Genomic DNA, 18,220 nt, shown 5'->3' with positions numbered 1-18,220 from the left:
AGGACGAGTTTTCCCATCCTCTCAGGTAGGGCCAGAGCCTAGCCTGATGCCCGGCCCCTTCCCTCCCTGAGCATGAGCCCTCAGCATAGTGGTCAGTCTGGGGAGGTAGGTGGGGACCCCAGGGCTGCCTCTAGGACCACAGAGTTTTCAAGCTGTCGACTGGGGGGATCTTTGGGCTTCACCCTTGGTTCTCCTGCAGGCAGGGTGAGGGGAGAGGGCCCTGGTAGCCAGGAGCTGTATCCGCAGCATTGCTTGAGGGCCACCTCTGACATCAAAGACCTGGCTTCAAATCCAGCTCCTGCTACCCATTCATGGTGGATGGGTCTTGGGCCAACTGACAAGCTTCCCCTCGGGTTTCCCCTCTGGAAGGTGGGCTAATAGTGCCCTCCAGGGAGGAAGAACATTGTCGAAGGTGTCGCAGAAGTACCTTGTAGGTGTTTGGTGTAAATGAGCAAAAAGGGGCCGGAGACAAAGTGCCTTAGACTTGGAGACACTTCCCTTGTACTGCTGTCTTTAGGAGGGGTCAAGGCCAATCATTCACACCCTATGGATTGGAGGAGGAATTCAGGAAGAGGGCAGGGAGGACCTGGCACACAGTACGGCCTTAACAAGGCAGGTCCAAGGATGAGGTGAGGGTAAGATGGGTCACCGCCCCCTGGGATGGGTAAGCCTGGCTGGGGGAGAGGGCCAGGGTGGGGATACGTTGTCCCTTGTGTCTGTCTGCAGGCTTTCTGTGATCCAAGGGACAGACTGTTGATGTGGGGCACCGCTCTCTCACCTGGCCTGGGAGGCAAAGAGTTAAGGGGTGGTACCTGGTTGCTGGGATGCCACCCCAGAGGGGGTGTGTCTATAGCAGGAGGGATTGAGGTTAGACCAGAAGAGCCACAGCTGGTGGGTCTGAGGACTGCTGGTGGGGGCCTCTGAGGACACCATGGGACAGGCAATGGCTATCTGGAGAGGGGAGGGACAAGATGAGCCCTGGGTCTGCTAGGAGGGTTTGAGAGGCCTTGGGAAGGGGTGGGGCTCCAGGGAGAAGCCAGCTTGTCTCATTCAGGCCAGGTGGATGGCAAGTTGAGGGGGGTGTGTCCTAGCTTAAGGAACTGGGGGCTTGTCCTTTCTCCTGAGGCCACAGGTGACCAGAGCCCTGAGGGAGGTCTCCCTGGGCTACAGCAGTGTCTGTGCCGCTCTCCTCCCAGAATGGCTTTGAGTGTGACAGGTCTAGAAAATTTAGCTTTGGAGCTATGTTCTTTTTCAAGTCCAGGTCTGCTGGGGGTGGTGGTGCATGCCTTTAATCCCAGAGGTAGGAGGACTGCTGGGAATTCAAAGCTAGCCTGGGACTACAGAGTGAATTGCAGGTCAGCTTGGGCTAGAGTGAGACTCTACCTCAAAAACAAAAAACAAACAAAACAAAACAAAAAACCAACCCTGAGCAGGGCGTGGTGGTGCCTGCCTGTAATCCCAGCACTCGGGAGGCAAAGGTAGGAGGATCGCCATGAATTCGAGGCCACCCTGAGACTACATAGTGAACAAGTCAGCCTGGGCCAGAGTGAGACCCTACCTCAAAACCCCAAAAAACAAAACAAAACAAAACCCCTCAAAATTAAATTGAATTATAAAGAAAGAAAGAAAGTAAGTAAGAAAGTAAGTCAGTCAGTCAGTCCAGGTCTGGAGTGTTCACACTGTCAGTGATGGGAAATCACAGATTTGGGACTGTGTGACCTTGTGGAAGTGGCTTAGCCTCTCTGTGCCACAGTTTGTACTCTGCAAGATGAGGATGAAAGGGGAAAGCTTCCAGCACCGTGCCTGGTGTGTGCGCTGGGCTCAGCCGTCTTCTTGCTGGTTTTCCGATAGGCTGTCATGCAGCCCAGGCTGCCCTGAACTCCTGAGCCTCCTGCCTTGGTGTCAAGATCCCAGGTGTGAGCCCCCATGCCCCGCCTCCTTGTTCTTTCCCAAAGTTCTGTGGCTGGGAGGCGTCAGGGGCAGGTGTGGAAGGTGGGTGGCTGCTCCCCACATCCAAGGGCCCCTTCTCTTGCTCCTCCAGCCTGCTCTGGCTAGTTGGGAGTCTTGGGTTCCCAGGGTGAGATTGTTGTCACCATAGAAGACTTGGGGACCCGTGGGCCCTTGCAGGCCAGGCCCTGTGGTGAGTAATTTCCCCCTCTCAGCAGCTAGGGGACAGATGTGTGATAATTCCCCAGGTGGCCATGCCATGCTCCAGGAGCATACATGCCTGCTGTGTGGTTGGGACAGGGGTCATGTCTCTGTCTCCTGCCTCTGGAGACACTCCCTCTCAGTACATGGGACAGTGTCAGGCCCAGGTGTGCTATGAGGAGAGTCCGCAGCCTTTCTCAGGTGATGTGGCTTGTGGCTTTCCCAGAGGGAGTCTGCAGGGGCCAGTGAGGGCTTCCTGGAGGAGGTGGCCTTCCTGCTAGGCTGAGTGCTCACCGCTGGCCTGCTGTCCAGCAGGTTGCCTGACCCTCTGCTCACTTACCTGTCACCAGCAGACAGAGCTGTTGTTGGGTTTAAACCTGGAGCCTCTGGGTCTTTGGGGAGGAGCCCGGGCCTTTGCCACTATGTCCGCATAGGCTCTGGAGGTGGTCCCAGCAGGAGAGCATCCAGGTGGGTGGCCTTTGTGGACTGCATGAGGGCGGGTCCAGGCAAAGCTAGGCGGGGGCATAGCGTGGCAGGAGAAGGGACTGAGAAAGCTTGCAGCATCGCTAGGCTGTCTAGGGAGAGGGCTGCCCTCTGAAGGGGCGGCACCGGGAGCCCACTGGGCCAGCTGGCAGGTGTGGAAGTTAGGATAGTAACCAGATACTGCAAAGCTCCACCCTCAACACTCTGTAGGCTGTGGGAATGGAATCCTTAGGATAATGTTAAGAATAATCAGGACTCCACTATTCTATCTACTTATTTGGGAGAGAGAGAGAGGAAGGAAGGAAGGAAGGAAGGGAGAAAGGGAGGGAGGGAGGGAAGGAGGGAGGGAAAAGGAAAGGAAAGGGAAGGAAGAAAGACAGGAAGGAAGAGAGGGAGAGAATGGACTTAAGATGCATGCGCCACCTTGTGCATCTGGCTTACATGGGTACTGAGGAATTGAACCTGGGTCCTTAGGCTTCACAAGCAAGCACCTTAACTGCAAAGCCATCTCTCTAGCCCCCAGAACTCCCATATTACAGATGAGAAAATAAGCCACAGAGACACCGAATCATGTGCCCAGAGCCCAACAGCAGAAAGTAGAACTGTTTCGAACCTCGGCCTGGTAGGCCCCAGTCCTGATCCATGCCTTTCTGCTTTGTGACCTTAGGTAATTTACTTTACCTCTCTGGGCCTCCCTATTCCCAAATCATGCCCAAATTATCTACTATTTATGTATTTAAAGTTTTATTTTTAGTTTTTTGAGGTGGCCGACCGTTTAATTCACTATGTAGTCTCAGGCTGGCCTTGAACTCATGGTGAGCCTCCTACCTCTGCTTCTCAAGTGCTGGGATTAAAGGTGTGTGTCATGCGTCACCACACTTGGCTAAGAGTTTTTTGTTTTTTTGAAATTCTTACTCTGTAGCCCAGGCTGGCTCAAACTTGGGATCCTCCTACCTTGGCCTCTTGAATGCTGGGGTGATAGGTAGTGCATGCTGCCTCACCCACTCTCAGCTGCTGTTTTCTAGGTTCCTGCTCTTACCATAGGTGCTCTGTGTCTTTTGTCATTTAATTCTCCCATGGTGTTGGGGAGGGGCTTGCCCAGTTCATTCCCTCTAGCACGTCAGTTATCTGCAAAGGGGTGACTCTGTTGGGGACAGGTTGGCCAAGCCTTTGTAAACTGTGCGGGGAGGGCTGTTGAGAAGATGTGTGTGAGGGCCTCGTGCTGGGTTATGTGGTCTACACACAGCAGGGTGTCAGTGGGTCTAAAGAGCTACACCCCCTGGGTAAGCTCCTGGTGCTGTCTCCAAGAGGGACCAGGCCTGCCTTCTATCCCCTCTGACCCGTGCAAAGCCACCTGGAACCCACATCCATGTCCTTGCTCTCCTTCTGGGGACTCACTTTCTGTCTCTCCAGCGAGTGAGACTCAAGAGAATGACTGTCTTGGGGTCCCTTGGCAGAGTTGGGGAATGCCGGTGATTTCTGGACGGGTTGGAAGCTTTTGAGCTGTGTGCCCTCTGAGCCGCGGGGCTGTTGTATCAGAATGGGAGATGAATATGGAAGCATAAGAAAGCAGCCAGACGGGAATGCTGCTCCTGTGTGGCAGGGTGGGGACAAGAGGCTGACAATGTCCTGCTGGATCCAAAGCATGGGCTGTGGGCTGCGAGGTGCCCAGGGGCTGCCCAGGCCTGCGTAGCTGTCACCACCGCTTCATGCTGGGATAGGATGGGCCGGGTTGGGTCGTGGCTGCGGTTCCCACAAGCCCAGCCAGCCCAGCCGCATGCAGTCCTGTAATTTTGTGTCTGGGGCAGGTGGCCAGAGCTGAGTGCTGCCCAGGGCGGCCACCCCCCCTCCATGGCTGCTGACCACCAAACCAGCCACAGCAGGGGCTGGGATGGTCCTGGGTCACCTGACTTTTCATGTTGGAACTCTTCAAACCTCTGTGCCCTAAACATTCCATCACATCCTGGGAACATCAGCTTTGTTGACTGACACCCTCCCCCCCTCCCGTCCTTGGCTCCCAGCCTCCCAAGATTCCAGGAGGCCTGGCGAGCTTCACTTCCGCCCCCTCCCTCCAAAGCAGGCCCCAGCCAGAGGGGCGGCCGCTCCCCTCCCCCACAGGCCAGGCCCAGCGTCAGCGCCAAACCGGAAGCCTTGATTACAGGGGGTGTCTGAGCAGCCAGGACCAGGGCCCAGCTGTGGAGTGGGGGGTTGTTGGCGCCGACTGATGATCTGGCTCCTGTCCCACCTGACTGCTGGGGGTGGAAGGCAGGGATCAAGGACTGCCAGGCTGGCTTTAAAATTTATTTTATTTTATTTTTCTATTTTATTTGTTTGGAGGGGGAGAGAGAGAAAGAATGGTCACACCAGGACCTTTAGCCACTGTAAATGAACTCCAAATACATGTGCCACCTTGTGCATGTGGCTTATGTGGGTCCTGGGAAATCAAACCTGGGTCCTTTGGCAGGCAGATGCCTTAATCTCTAAGCCATCTCTCCAGCCCTGGCTTTTTTTTTTTAAAGCTAAATGAGGAGAGTGCCCAAGCTGGCACCAGCTTGCTTTCTTCTCACCCAGGCCTTGGGGCTGTGCCTGTTGGGGGCCCGAGCCAACCTGAAGAGCAGAGACCCGGAACCACGAGTGCAAAGTTGAATCTTGCTCTTTCCAGTTTCCTGCTGTGCGACTTGAGCAAACTCACCTAAAGCCTCTGAGCCTCCCGTCACCTCCGGGTTGTTTGGGGTGGAGAGTATGAAGTCATCCAGCACCCCAAGAGTGGGCTGCTCTGCAGATGCCACTTCTTGTGTTTTCCCTGCCCTGGCTCTTGTTCTTTTCCTGGCTTGTCTCTGGGGGTAGGAGTTTGACTAGAGGGTTTTTTTTTGTTTGTTTTTTTCCTCTTGGAGAGTGCGGGGACCAAGTTGGAATGATCATGGGTACCCCAAAGTAGAATCTTGGGCTGGAGATGACCCTGAGCAGGAGGACTTGAGTGGAGATCCCCACTTACAACTGGCTGTAGTTTGGCTAGATCACAGAAGCACTTTCCAGGCTACATGGCACTGAGTTCAAAGAGAGTTGATAGGTGAGTATTTGCCTCCAGCCCAGACTATACCCGTCAGGCCTTCCAGCCCTGAGACTTCCGAGAGATCTAGTTACCTGAGCCTAGGACATGGAAGGATTGGGGACTTTCCATATCCCTTTAGCTGGGTGCCTCCTACTATGTCCTGCTGGTCACTTGGGCCTGAGCTGTTTTCAAAGGACCTCTGCTTGGGACGGCTAGGAGAGACGGTCACTACAGCTGGCACCTAGAGGAGTGGCCTGGCCCTCACCCAGGCACAGGGGCTGGATTATTCCCTCATTCATGAGACCCAGAGATGCCCAGCCAGTGCAGAACCTCATGCAGCCGGGCAGTGGCATAATGGTATTTAGCTGTCACTTTGCCCCTACTCTGGAGCTCTGAGTTCTGTCCTGTTTTCTGATCTTGTTATCAAACCCCCTCAGGGCCTGGGTTTGCTGGAGCTAGTGACACCAAGGACAATACTGAAGGTGCCACCTGGCTCTTGAGTGGGTCTCAGACTTCTAGATTGTCACCTGAGGTCCCTTGGAGCATCCTCCTCATCCTCTACCTAGTGGACCTCACCCCTCTACCCCTGCACTGCTCCCCTGCCAGGCGTTCTCCTCATAAAAGTCATTTAGAAAATAAAATTAAAAAATTTAAAAATGTCATTTAGAACTGACTTCCTAAGGGGTTTGGGGAGAAGACTTGGCTTAGTGGTTAAGGTGCTTGCCTGCAAAGCCTAACACTTCAGGTTCAAGTCTCAAATACACACATAAAGCCAGATGTTCAAGGTGGTGCATGTGTCTGGAGTTTGTTTGCAGTGGCTGGGGGCCTAATTCTCTTGGTCTCTCTTCTGGCTTACCTTTTTTTTTTTTTTGCTTGCAAATAAGTAGATAAAAATATTTTTGAAAAAGAACTGATTGCCTGGGATCTGCAAATGATCCACTATTCAAGCCCAGGGGCTGGGCAGCTCCTTAGATCGTTCTCCTGCTGGTGTGAGGGGTCTAGACATCAGGGTTCCTAGAGACTCAGACAAAGGCTTTAGCCTCCGGTTCTCATCGGCAGAGCCTGTGCCTGGATCCAGTCTCTAGGATGCAGCAGGTGTGGGTGTTGGTCACCCCTGTGCACTGATGTGGGACACTTGGTCATGCTCCCCTGCGGCTGGATGTCTGCAGCCAGATTGCACCTGTTTCCAGCCCTTGAGGTGCCATCGGTGGGTACAGATGATGGGGAGCAGCGTGATGACACTGGTCAGAATACAAAGGGCTCAGCCTTGTGGCAGCCTCCAGGTTAGGTGCCCACCCTGCTTCGTCCCAGTTCACCCTCACTGTGTCCCATGGGGACAGCGGGGCCCGAGGCCCACGGTGAGCAGCGGGCAGGACTGGTCTGGTAGAATCTGCGTTCATCCCCGTGCTCATTCTGGACACCTGGCCGCCAGACGGCAGTGGCTGTGGCCTGGGCTTGGCCGTCGTGCCTGGCTCCTCGTTGCTTGCTTGGCTTGTGCAACAGGCCCTAACAGAGCGACAGCTGCATGCAAGCTCTTTAGTAAGCACCTAGTACATGTGGGGCCCGGATTGGGGGCTGTTGTCTTTGGCTGGACCACGGGCCTGCTTGGCTGCTGTGAGAGGCATGTCTGAGGCAGATGTGGCTGAGCCCAGCTTTGGGAAGCTTATGGAGGAAGATGGGAGTCCTTTCTGAGCCCAGCTCTACACTTGCAAGTAGGAGGATAGAGCAGCTGGCTTCCTGCCCAGCCTGTTTTGCCTTCCATCACTAAGCTGGGAGTTCCAGGCTCCGTCATGGTGGAGGCAGAGCTCGGTCAACAGTGAGTGGATACTTACAAATATGGTTAATTAATTAATTAAAAAAATTTTTTTTTGGTTCTTCAAGGTAGGGTCTTGCTCTAGCCCAGGCTGACCTGGGATTCACTCTGTATTCTCAGGGTGGCCTCGAACTCATGACGATCCTCCTACTTCTACCTCCCAAGTGCTGGGACTAAAGGGGTGTGCCACTACGCCCAGCTAATTTTATTTTTATTATTAACTTCCTCTAAGATTGTCCCATCTCACAGTGAGAGTGGACCGCCCTTCACCTTTCTGGCCTCTACATTCACATTTGCGAAATGGGGTTACTAGAAGTGCTGACCTGGACCTTCTAGTCTTCGTGGGAGAGGAGCTGAGGTCACTGGGCAGGGCCTGACCTGGAGTGACCCAAGGGAGGAAGAGCAGGCACGTGCCTTTCGTGTGGCCTGGCTGTGGTGCCTCTCTGGGCTGGGTCCCTTCCTTTCCCACCACACTGAGTACCACCTCTCCCCCCACCCCGACTCCAGGGGCATGATAGGTCAAGTCCAGGTCACCTGAGGTGGCTGGGTGATGAGTCGTCATGTTTCTTAGACAAAAAGGGAACACTGGGCAGAGAGTCCAGAACCTGCTGGTGACCTGACAGCCTGGTCAGCCCCTTTTCTTAGGGTCTAGCTCCTATCTCAGGAAGCTCTGGTTAGGTGAGGGGTCTGGGAAGTAAGTGAAGGGCTGCTTAGACTCTGGAGGCTCAGGGAGGGCTGCCCGGAGGTGGTCAACTGGCTCCAGGCCTTAAAGGCTGGCGATGGGGCTGGGGTGGACAAAAGCTCAGAAGGCTTGTGGTCTACTAGGGGACTAAAGCAGTGGACAGAGCTGTACAGGAAAACCCCCAAGACCTCACCAAGGAAGACACCAATGGATGGGATGACCCCAGTGGCTAAGTGGGCTATGATTCCAAAGCAAGGTTTGCCTTCTGTCCTGCACGCAGAGGGTATGGTCTGTAAAATGGGTGCAGACACATGCCTTATACAGCAAAGCTTAATCAGGGGGTTGGGGATGTAGCTCAGCTTGTAGAGTACTTGCGTGGCATACTTGCAAGGCCTTGGGTTTGATCAACAGCACCAAATAAACTGGGCATGGTGGCACAGGCCTCTAATCCCAGCCTTCAGGAAATAGAGGCAGGAGGAGCAGAATTTCAAGGTCATCTTCATCTACATAGTGAATTTGAGGCTAGCCTGGGGTATACGAGACTCTGCCTCAAACAACCACAAAATCTTGATCAAGCCTTCCCACAGTGTTATGAAGAAAACACTAGTATTATCTTGACTTCACAAAGGAAGCACAGAGAGGTGAAGTAACTTGCCTAAGGTCACAGAGCTAGCAGCTGAGGTGGGATTTGAACCCATGAGTCTGGCTTCAAAATCATATTTATTGTAGGAGCCATCCTCCACGCTGCCACATGCAGAGTGGACATGGAGCTTGGTGCTTTGAGAAGCTGAGCTTGCTGGGTTCCTGAGCTTGTGTGGTCTCTGGGGGCCAACTCTCCAGGCTGGGGTGCTGTGTACATCATGTGGGTGGTTCCTGCCACAGTTTTCTGTCCCTGTTGGCAGTAGTTGAGACTAGCCCAGGGAGTGGATCACCAAGAGGGCCCTTCGAAATGCCCTTGTCTAAGTTGTATATTGCCCCAAAGGGGAAACCGAGGCTGAGGCGCTGATCTGCAGCCACAGCGAGCAGCTTCTGGCTTCTTGAGGTTCACTGAGGCCCAGAGCAGCAGCAAGGGGGTGGCTGAGTTGAGGTTCAGAACTCTGCTTCCTGAGTCCCAGGCTGGGAACTGTCCCTTCGCTCCCTGGGCCAGGTTTCTTCTCTTACCAGTCTCTGTTCTGAGCGGAGTGCAGGTTCAGTTCTGCTCCCCTCTTCCAGGAAGCCTTCCCTGACTGCCCCAGCTGCCCTCATGTGCAATATTTGTACCATGTCCATTGCCATCCATGCCTTCAGGGCACCCAACCTCGTCCCTCTGCCCTGTGTGCTCCCCACTGCTGCTGTCCTAACCCTCGCAGTGCATGCCTGCCCTCTCCCTCAGTCTGGGCTGTTCCCTTCTCTGTGAACTCCTACTCATCCTTCCAAGCCCAGGCCAGGGAGCCCCTCTCCCAAGCACCGAGGGCCCCTCTGTCTGCCTTTCTACCCTACATTCCCAGGCTCTGCTTCTCTAGTGCAGGGTAGGGTTCTTGGCAAGCCCCCATTCTGTGCGATTGCTTCATTGTGTCTGGCTTCCCCACAGGGCGACACTGTTACCTCCCTGGGGCCCTCACTTGGATACCTTGTTGCAGCTGCTGATAATCCCCCATTACGTCACCCTTCCTCAGCACTCACACGTGCTACTTTCCTTCATTCCCCCAAATCCTGACATTGCTACATTGTTCCTTTTCCCTCCTTTCACACCTCCTCAATCTGTTTCATTTCTAGTTCTCCCCATTGTCACACCTTCCAGCCTCTCCACCCTCCCAGCCATGTGACCTCCTCGCCTGAGAGAAGGGAATGTAGTGTGGTGTGGTACACGCATCCCTATAGCTTGGGCCCAAGAGCAGCAGGGTGGGAAGGGGAACTGGGTCTTTGGACCCCATCTTTCTGAGTGGGGGAGGGAGGACCAGCTATGTAAACTCAGGCTTGATTGCATAAAAGGGTCTTCCTTCCCACCCTGTCGCAGACTTCCCCTCCTCCTTTGTCATCTTTGATCTCCCTCCTCCCACCTTCCCCCTTTCTCTCTTCCTCCTCCTGCTCTGACTCCCCAAAGCTCTCCTCCCCCACCCCCCAGCTAGTGGGACCTCTCATGGTCCTGGCTTGAATTCGGTGGGGCTTAGACCGGAGGCTTCCCCCTGCGGACAAGGTCTCAGTTCAGGCCAGGATGGAAATCTCTTCAGTTTCTTATCCGCTTGGGTCCAGAACTCACATCTCCCTCCATCCCCTCCAGAAGTGCAGTTCCAGGACAGAAAGATAAACCCTTGCTGTGCAAGGAGGAGTCTGAGCCCCAAGACAGGGTATGGCACTGTCACCTGGGGGTGGAGGGGGACAGATGGCCCCTGGGCAGGGCCTGGGCACTCTTGGAGCTGAGTGGGGTGGCCCAGTCTTGTCTCCTGAGGTGGGTGCAGGGAGGTGGGACGACAAGCTTAGACCCAGAAGAGGCCATGGTGGCCCTTCTGCAAGTGGCTGTGGCCATGTTTCCATCAGGATAGGTTTAGTCATGTGTTTCTAGGTGTCCGTATGGCAGCCTGGGATCCCGGTGCAGCCGAGGGGATTGCGGCTTATGGGGGTTGGGGAATGGGATCTGGAGTTCCCCTCCTACTTCCCCAGCTGCAAGCGTTCTTCTTTGTTCTGATGGTCACACATGGAGTTCAGAGGTGGGATTTGGGGGGCTGCTGGCATTAGGAGAGCCCGATGCACACCTAGAAATACACACACACACACACACACACACACACACACACACACACATGGGACAATGCCTCCACCACTATAGAGATAAGTAAAGCCTGTGCATTCACATGAAAAGAGCCAGACGCAGGCAGGCTCCCACACTCAGTGCGCACATGTGACATACCTAGACACACCCAGAGTGTGTGTGCGCACGCGCGTGTGTGCATGCTTGCGCGCACTGCAGGCATGCTCAGTGCCAGGGCTCTGAGCTGGCAGATACGGGTCCGTCCTTAATCCAGGTCTTAATCCTGGGGTCTGGAGCCCCAGCTAGGGGGACAGCTGGTTATCTGGCCTCCTTGGGGAGATTAAGGCAAGGGCAGAGGGGGGACTCCGAGCTCTGTTTCTTGCCCAACCTGCAGGGACGCTCCACCCCCACCTGCCCCAAAGCCAGCCGTGGGCCTTCAGGGGTGCGCTGCTGTGCCAGCGACCAAAGCCTGCGTGCTGCCGTGCCGGGAGGGAGCGCGTGGCTGCGTGACAAGGAAACGAACAGCTGGGGTGGGAGAGGAGGGCCCTTCCCTGAACCGTCCATCTGAGGGTGGACTCTCGTCTTTAGGGAGCCCTATTCCTCCCTTGAATGTTTTTTTTTTTTCTGCTAAAATAGGACTATGAGGCCCAATCGGGAGATGTCAGATTTGGGGCCCTTAGCAGGGATGAGTGGACACCAGGGGTAAGATTGGAATGAAGCCGGGCGTGGTGGCGCACGCCTTTAATCCCAGCACTCGGGAGGCAGAGGTAGGAGGATCTCCGAGAGTTCGAGGCCACCCTGAGAATACATAGTGAATTCCAGGTCAGCCTGAGCCAGAGTGAGACCCTACCTCGGAAAACCAAAAAAAAAACAAACAACAGATTGGAATAAGAGGAAGGGAGCTCTGAGCTGGAGCTTCTGAAAGGGAATGGGACATTGTTGATTGTCAAAGTAGTGGGAGTGCAACTGGCATTGAGTGGGCCAGCTCAGGGTTGCCAGAGAATGGTCTCTTGGTGGGTTCCATCCTGCTCAGGATCAGAGGTGTTCTTGTCCCCAGAGGCTGCCTAGCTATGAGCCACATGAGGGTCCTATGGCTTGGAGGGGCTTGTGACTCTCAGGTCTAACTGTCCCCATCTCCCACACTACCCAGCCCTACGGGTGCCTCAAGGTCATGTCCCTGCTCCTTCTCAGGCCACTGAATGGATGTGTGTGTTGAAGGGAATAGCTGTGAGAAATAGTGGCCTGAACATCAGGGCTCTGACCTGGGCCTGCACTTGTCAGTATGTGTTTTAGGGCAGATCCCCCACTGGACCTGTGTCCTGGAGCCTGCATCTGCCTTTGTGAATGGGTTGGCCCCATTATGCTGAAAGGAAACGTGAGACCTCAGATAGCCTGGGGTCCAGCACATGGCAGCTGTGAGAAGTGTGACAAGAATGGTGGCAGTGTGTGTCCCTTGCCACAGAGGTGGCAATCCTTGTTCCCAGGTCAGGGAACGAGACTGTCTTGGCAATAGCCAGTGGGCTGATGTCCAATTTCATGACCATCTTTCAGTTTGAGTCCTTCTGCCATAAACACTGTCTTCCTACAAGCCTGTGTTCCTGGGCTAGACCACTGGGCTGTGGTTCACTCACTCATTCCTTACCCCTTCATCCATCCATTCATTCATTCCCTCATTCATCCATCCACCCATTTGTTTCTTCATTCATCCCCTTTGTTGCAGTGAAGTTTGCATTGTTGGCAGAAATCACCACACCAAGAACAGCTATTGGGAAGAAAGGGTTTATTTTGGCTTACAGACTTGAAGGGACACTCCACGATGGCAGGGAAAATGACGGCATGAGCAGAGAGTGGACATCACTCCCTGGCCAACATAAGGTGGACAATAGCAACAGAAGAGTGTGCCAAATACTGGCATGGGGAAATTGGCTATAATGCCCATAAGCCTGCCCCCAAAAATGCACTGCCTCCAGGAGGCATTAATTCCCAAACCTCTATCAGATACCCAAATATCTATCTCTGAACCTAGCATTCAGAACAGCTAAGTTTATGGAGGACACCTGAATCAAACTACTACTTTCTGCCCCTGGCCCCCATGAACTGATAACCATACATGATGTAAAATGCAATGCAGAGCCAGGCATGGTGTGCATGCCTTTAATCCCAGCACTCTGGAGACAGAGGTAGGAGGATTGCCATGATTTCAAGGCCACCCTGAGACTACATAGTAAATTCTAGGTCAGCCTGGGCCAGAGTAAGCCCCTACCTCCAAAAAACAAAAACAAAAACAAAAACAAAAACAAAACAGAACAGAACAGAACAAAAAAAACGCAATACATTCATCCAACTTTAAAAGTCCTCATATTTTTTTTTATCAATATTAATGATGTTCATGCATCCCCATAGTATAAGAACTTATTTTTTTTAGGGTCTTTGTGAATTTTTAAAAATTTTTATTAGCATTTTTAGTATAAGAACTTTTAACTGAGCCATAATACACCCCACCAAAAAACCCCTCCAAAAACCCATAATGAAATAGAATAAACATTCACACTGCAAAAGATGGCATTGGGCATAACAAAGAAATATTTGACCAATATAAGATTTAAACAGGGCAAACAACAAACTCAGTAGCTCCAAGTACAATGACTCTAGCCAGTGACAAATCTTCACATCAGATAATTCTAAACAGCAACAAGCCTCTGGAGTCCTAATTCCAACCCCCACCCCCCAGCTAGGCTACTCACAGTCCTGGAAAACTTCATCTGGGGCCGGCGGCTCTCCTTGGCAGCCATCTCGTGGTCCTGGCATCTCCACTGAGTCTCCACTGCAACCGATGGTTCATCCTTATGGCTCCATTGGGTCTCCATGCAGGCATCCAGCAAACCTGCTTCACACTGCCCATGGCCATTTCCAAAACACAAGATTAAATTGCAATCTCAATGACCCTCTCTTTCCTGCATTTCTTTCTCTTTTTTAAAAAAAATATTTTACTTATTTATTTATTTATTTGACAGAGAAAGAGCTGGGGGTGGGGGAGAGAGAGAGAACGAGAATGGGTATGCCAGGGCCTTCAGCCACTGCAAATGAACTCCAGATGTGTGCACCCCCTTGTGTATCTGGCTAACATGGATCCTGGGGAATTGAACCAGGGTCCTTTGGCTTTGCAGGCAAACACTTTAACCGCTAAGCCATCCCTCCAGCCCTTTCCTGCATTTCTTATACTCCACAATAACAGGTAGGGTGCCAATTTGTTAATCCAGGGGGAATAAAAAAAAAAAAAGAAAAAAAAAAAAAGAAAACAAAAAAAAAGAAAACAAAAAAAAAAAAAAAAAAAAAAACGGGAATAAAGCAGACTTTGAAGAACAGGCTAGTCCTTGAGCACTCAGGCCCTTCAAAAGAGTCTATATTCTTCTTGTTGCCCCAGTGCAGATCAGCTGGCTCAATCTCAAAAGTTGTAATCTCCCATATGATTACAGCTGAATGGGTGGCAGTTTCAGCCCAAAGATTTCTTTCTGTGCCTTATCCCTCTGCCCACACCAGTCTGTTTCTATGCAAAGCAATCCTGTACAAGTTCTCAGGACATGGGTATAACAGCAAGCCTCTCCCACAAACCGCTTCTAGCTCAGTCCAGACAAAGCTCCTTTTCACCCTCATAAGCCAAACCTCACAGTCCATAGTTCTTACTGAATTCAGGTCTTCCAACCCTGACCAGAATAGTCCATTAAGCTGTACTTACAGCATTGCAAGACATCTCTTAGGCCAAGGTTTCAAATCCTTCCACATTCCTCTTGAAAATCAGCACCAAAAGGCCAAAGCCACACAGTCAGGTGTATAGCAGCCAATGACACCACTTCTCAGTACCAACATTACTGTTGTAGTCAGGTTTACATTGCTGACAGAAATCACCTGACCAAGAGCAGCTTTTGGGGAAAAAGGGGTTTCTTTTGGCTTATAGAATTGAGGGGATGCTCCACAATGGCAGGGAAAATGATGGCATGAGCAGAGGGTGGACATCACTCCTTCACCAACATGAGGTGGACAATAGCAACAGGAGAGTGTGTCCAACACTGGCAAGGGGAAACTGGCTATAACACCCATAATTCCACCCCCCAATAATGCACTGCCTCCAGCAGGCATTAATTCCCAAATCTCCATCAACTGGGAACCTAGCATTCAGAACACCTAAGTTTATGGGGGACACCTGCATCAGACCATCACACCCTCATTCATTTGTTCATTTCTACATCTATTCATTTGTTTCATCATTCGTCCTCTCATTCACTCATTTCTTCGTTCAGTCATTCCTGAGGCTGAGGCTGGGGCTGAGGGTAGCCAGGTCTCTGGGCTGGCCTTGTGCTGCCATAGCTTCCCATAGGGCAGGGGTCAGGCTGGTGTTATGAGGAACCTTCCTGCCCTGCCTACAGAGAGCCTGGGAGGAGCTGCTAGTGGAAGGGCTGTGGTGGCCTTGTCCCTGGGCTGCAGTGAAGGTGGGCGAGGACACTCAGGGTCCCTGACGCCATGATGGATTCTGAGCTCAGAGGGCAAGCCTGTGCTGGGGACTGAGGAGCCGGGACAGGACGCAGTGGTAGGGGAGATGGCACACCAGTGTCCCTGGCTTCCTCTACATGTCTCACTGTGGGCCAGTGTCCTGTGAAATTCTTGACCCCCCTCTTTCAGAACCCATGGCTCCAGGGCTCTGTGGTCCCCTGGTCAGACGGCAGCCAGTGCCAAGGCTGGGGAAGGAGAGCTTGCAAGGAAATGGGCTGGAGGACTGAAGGCATGAGCTGCAAACCCAAGTTCAGCCACAGGGCTGGGTGTGGACACTGAGCATCAGTCATACAAAGGCCAGGAGCAGGAGCCAGGGGCCTGGCTCTCTGGACAGATGGGGGACCCTGTGTGGGGAGCAGAGAGTGGAAACCCACCTGGGGCCTGGTGGCTGCCAGCTGGCCAAGGTGGTGGTGGGGTCTGGGAGCCAGGAGGAGGTGGGCAAGGCTGGGGTCATGGAGGCCGAAGCTCTGCCAGGGTGTCTCTCCTCAGGGTTGTGCTGCACAGCCACAGGGTGAGGGACAGATGGGCTTGTGTCCAGTGGCTGGCACTTTGACATGCTTCAGCCCCTTCTTTGGCAGGGACATGGCCTGGCACCTCCTCCTGAGGGTGGCAACTGGGAACCTAGCTCTAAGGATAGAGGTGGCAGCCAGTGCTTCCAGAGCAGCCACCTTTCTTAGGCCAGCTCCTCAGAGGACCGTCCTCAGGAGCTGGCTGTCCCTGACACCTCCAGGGGCCCACCTGACATCACACCCTGTTCCAGGCCCAGAGAGGCCAGGCAGGGCCTCACCTTGCCCACCTGTGGGCTTCAGAACAGACGTTCGTACACCTGTGGACACGTCCCTAGGGCCTGGGTGGCTGATGCTCAAATGCTCCAAGAGCAGGGGCAAAACAAAGGTGTCAGGACAAGACCACCCTGGATTTTGGGGGCCCCTATTCCTCCCCTGAATTTTTCTGCTAAAGTAGGACTATCAGGCATCTATGGAGTGGGACAGTGGGCAGGATAGAGGGTTCTCTGAGGGGCTGTTTAGGTTTGGGTCACCATAGGTGCTCTGCAGTGGGAGCTGGGAAGGCAGGAGCCATGACATCTAAGGGCAGGGGACAAAGGAGATGTCAGCTGCAGTCTGTCTGCTGGACACAGGACTGCTGCTTCCGCTCTCACCACCCTCTGTGCTGGCCCTGTCCCATTGCTTTGGGGCACTGGTATGAACAGTCTCTGGAGGGTGTGAATTTGAGTCCAGGCTGTGCTGTGTGACCCTGGGCAAGTTCCCCCTCTGAACTGAGTCGTGGTTTTTCCGTTTCTTCCCTTTCACACAGCTTTACGGAGATGAGAAGTTGTGTGCCACCAAACGTGTAGATAGCGCCCCTCTGCCCATGGCTCTGCCTCCTTGGCTACAAGTACTCACAGTCAACTGCAGCTAAAAATGTAAAAATGAAAAATTCCAGAAACAAAACAGTTTTATAGTTTTTTTTTTTTTTTTTTCAAGGGAGGGTCTCCCTCTAGCCCAGGTTGACCTGGAATTCACTGTGTAGTCTCAGGGTGGCCTTGAACTCATGGGGGTCCTCCTACCTCTGCCTCCCGAGTGCTGGGATTAAAGGTGTGCGCCACCATGCCTGGCTATAAATTTTAAATTGCGTACCTTTCTGGACAGTGTGTATCAATCTTGAGCTGTCCTGCTGAGTCCCATGGAGGGTGGGGGAGTCACAGCACCCGCTCGGTGTATGCGGCCACCCACAAGTCACTTAGAGTGCTTCTGTCAGGTGGACCCTCCTTGTCCCAGTGTTTGGATTCATGGGACCCTCATCCTATTTAATAGTGGCCACTGGGCCAGGCTGCCTAGAGGCACGGTAAGACATGGCGGGATGGGTGAATCTCATGTGGCCATGTGGCAGGGCATGTGGGGTGTCATGTGGTACACAGTTGCCATTTTGTTGTGGTTCCAAGCACCCACTGGAGCTCCTGGATTGTGGACGGGGGACTAAATTTTGTTTTTGAGATTCCATTTTACTCATCAGTTGATGGATACTTACCTAGTTTAGACTTTTTTTTTTTTTTTTTTTTTTTTTTGGTTTTTTGAGGTAGGGTCTCACTCTAGCCCAGGCTGACCTGGAATTCACTATGTAGTCTCAAGGTGGCCTTGAACTCATGGCGATCCTCCTACCTTTGCCTCCTAAGTGCTGGGATTAAAGGTGTGCGCCACCATGCCTGGCTCTAGTTTAGACTTTTTGACTATTATGGGTAGTGCTATTTTTTTCTAAATATTTTTACTTATTAGAAAGAGCGAGAGAGAATGAGTGAATGAATGAATGAATGAATGAATGAATGAATGAATGAACGGGCACACCAGGCCCTCCTGACTCTGCAGATGAACTCCACATACATGCGCCACTTTGTGCATCCAGCTTAAGGTGGGTACTGGGGAATCAGACTTGGGCTGGTAGACTTGGCATGCAAGAACCTTGACCCATGGGCTGTCTTCTCAGCCCTTCTCCCCTCCCCTACTCTTTCTTTGGCAAGCTCTCATTGTAGCTTGGGCTGACCTGGAACTCATTCTTTAGCTTAGGGTGGCCTTGAGCTCATGGAGATCCTCCTACCTCAGCCTCCTCGGTGCTGAGATTATAGGTGTGCACCATCATGCCTACCTTCTTCTTTCTCTCCTCTTTCCTTTTTATTTTCTCTCTTGTTTTGTATATGGACATACGTTTTCATTTATCTTGAAGAAAACCCCAGGCTGGAATGACTGAGTCATACAGGATTTCTGGGTTTAA

General features: G+C 52.7%; 1 protein-coding gene across 1 annotated transcript in view; it reads left to right on the top strand.

Annotated features, from left to right (window-relative positions):
• Sdc3 (syndecan 3) overlaps positions 1 to 18,220 on the top strand; it is a 39,430-nt gene that overhangs the window by 968 nt on the left and 20,242 nt on the right. The gene's annotated exons all lie outside the window — the stretch shown is intronic.

Source organism: Jaculus jaculus, chromosome 5 (assembly GCF_020740685.1).
Source record: "Jaculus jaculus isolate mJacJac1 chromosome 5, mJacJac1.mat.Y.cur, whole genome shotgun sequence".
NCBI lineage: Eukaryota > Metazoa > Chordata > Mammalia > Rodentia > Dipodidae > Jaculus > Jaculus jaculus.
This window is presented reverse-complemented; position numbering and strand designations above follow the sequence as displayed.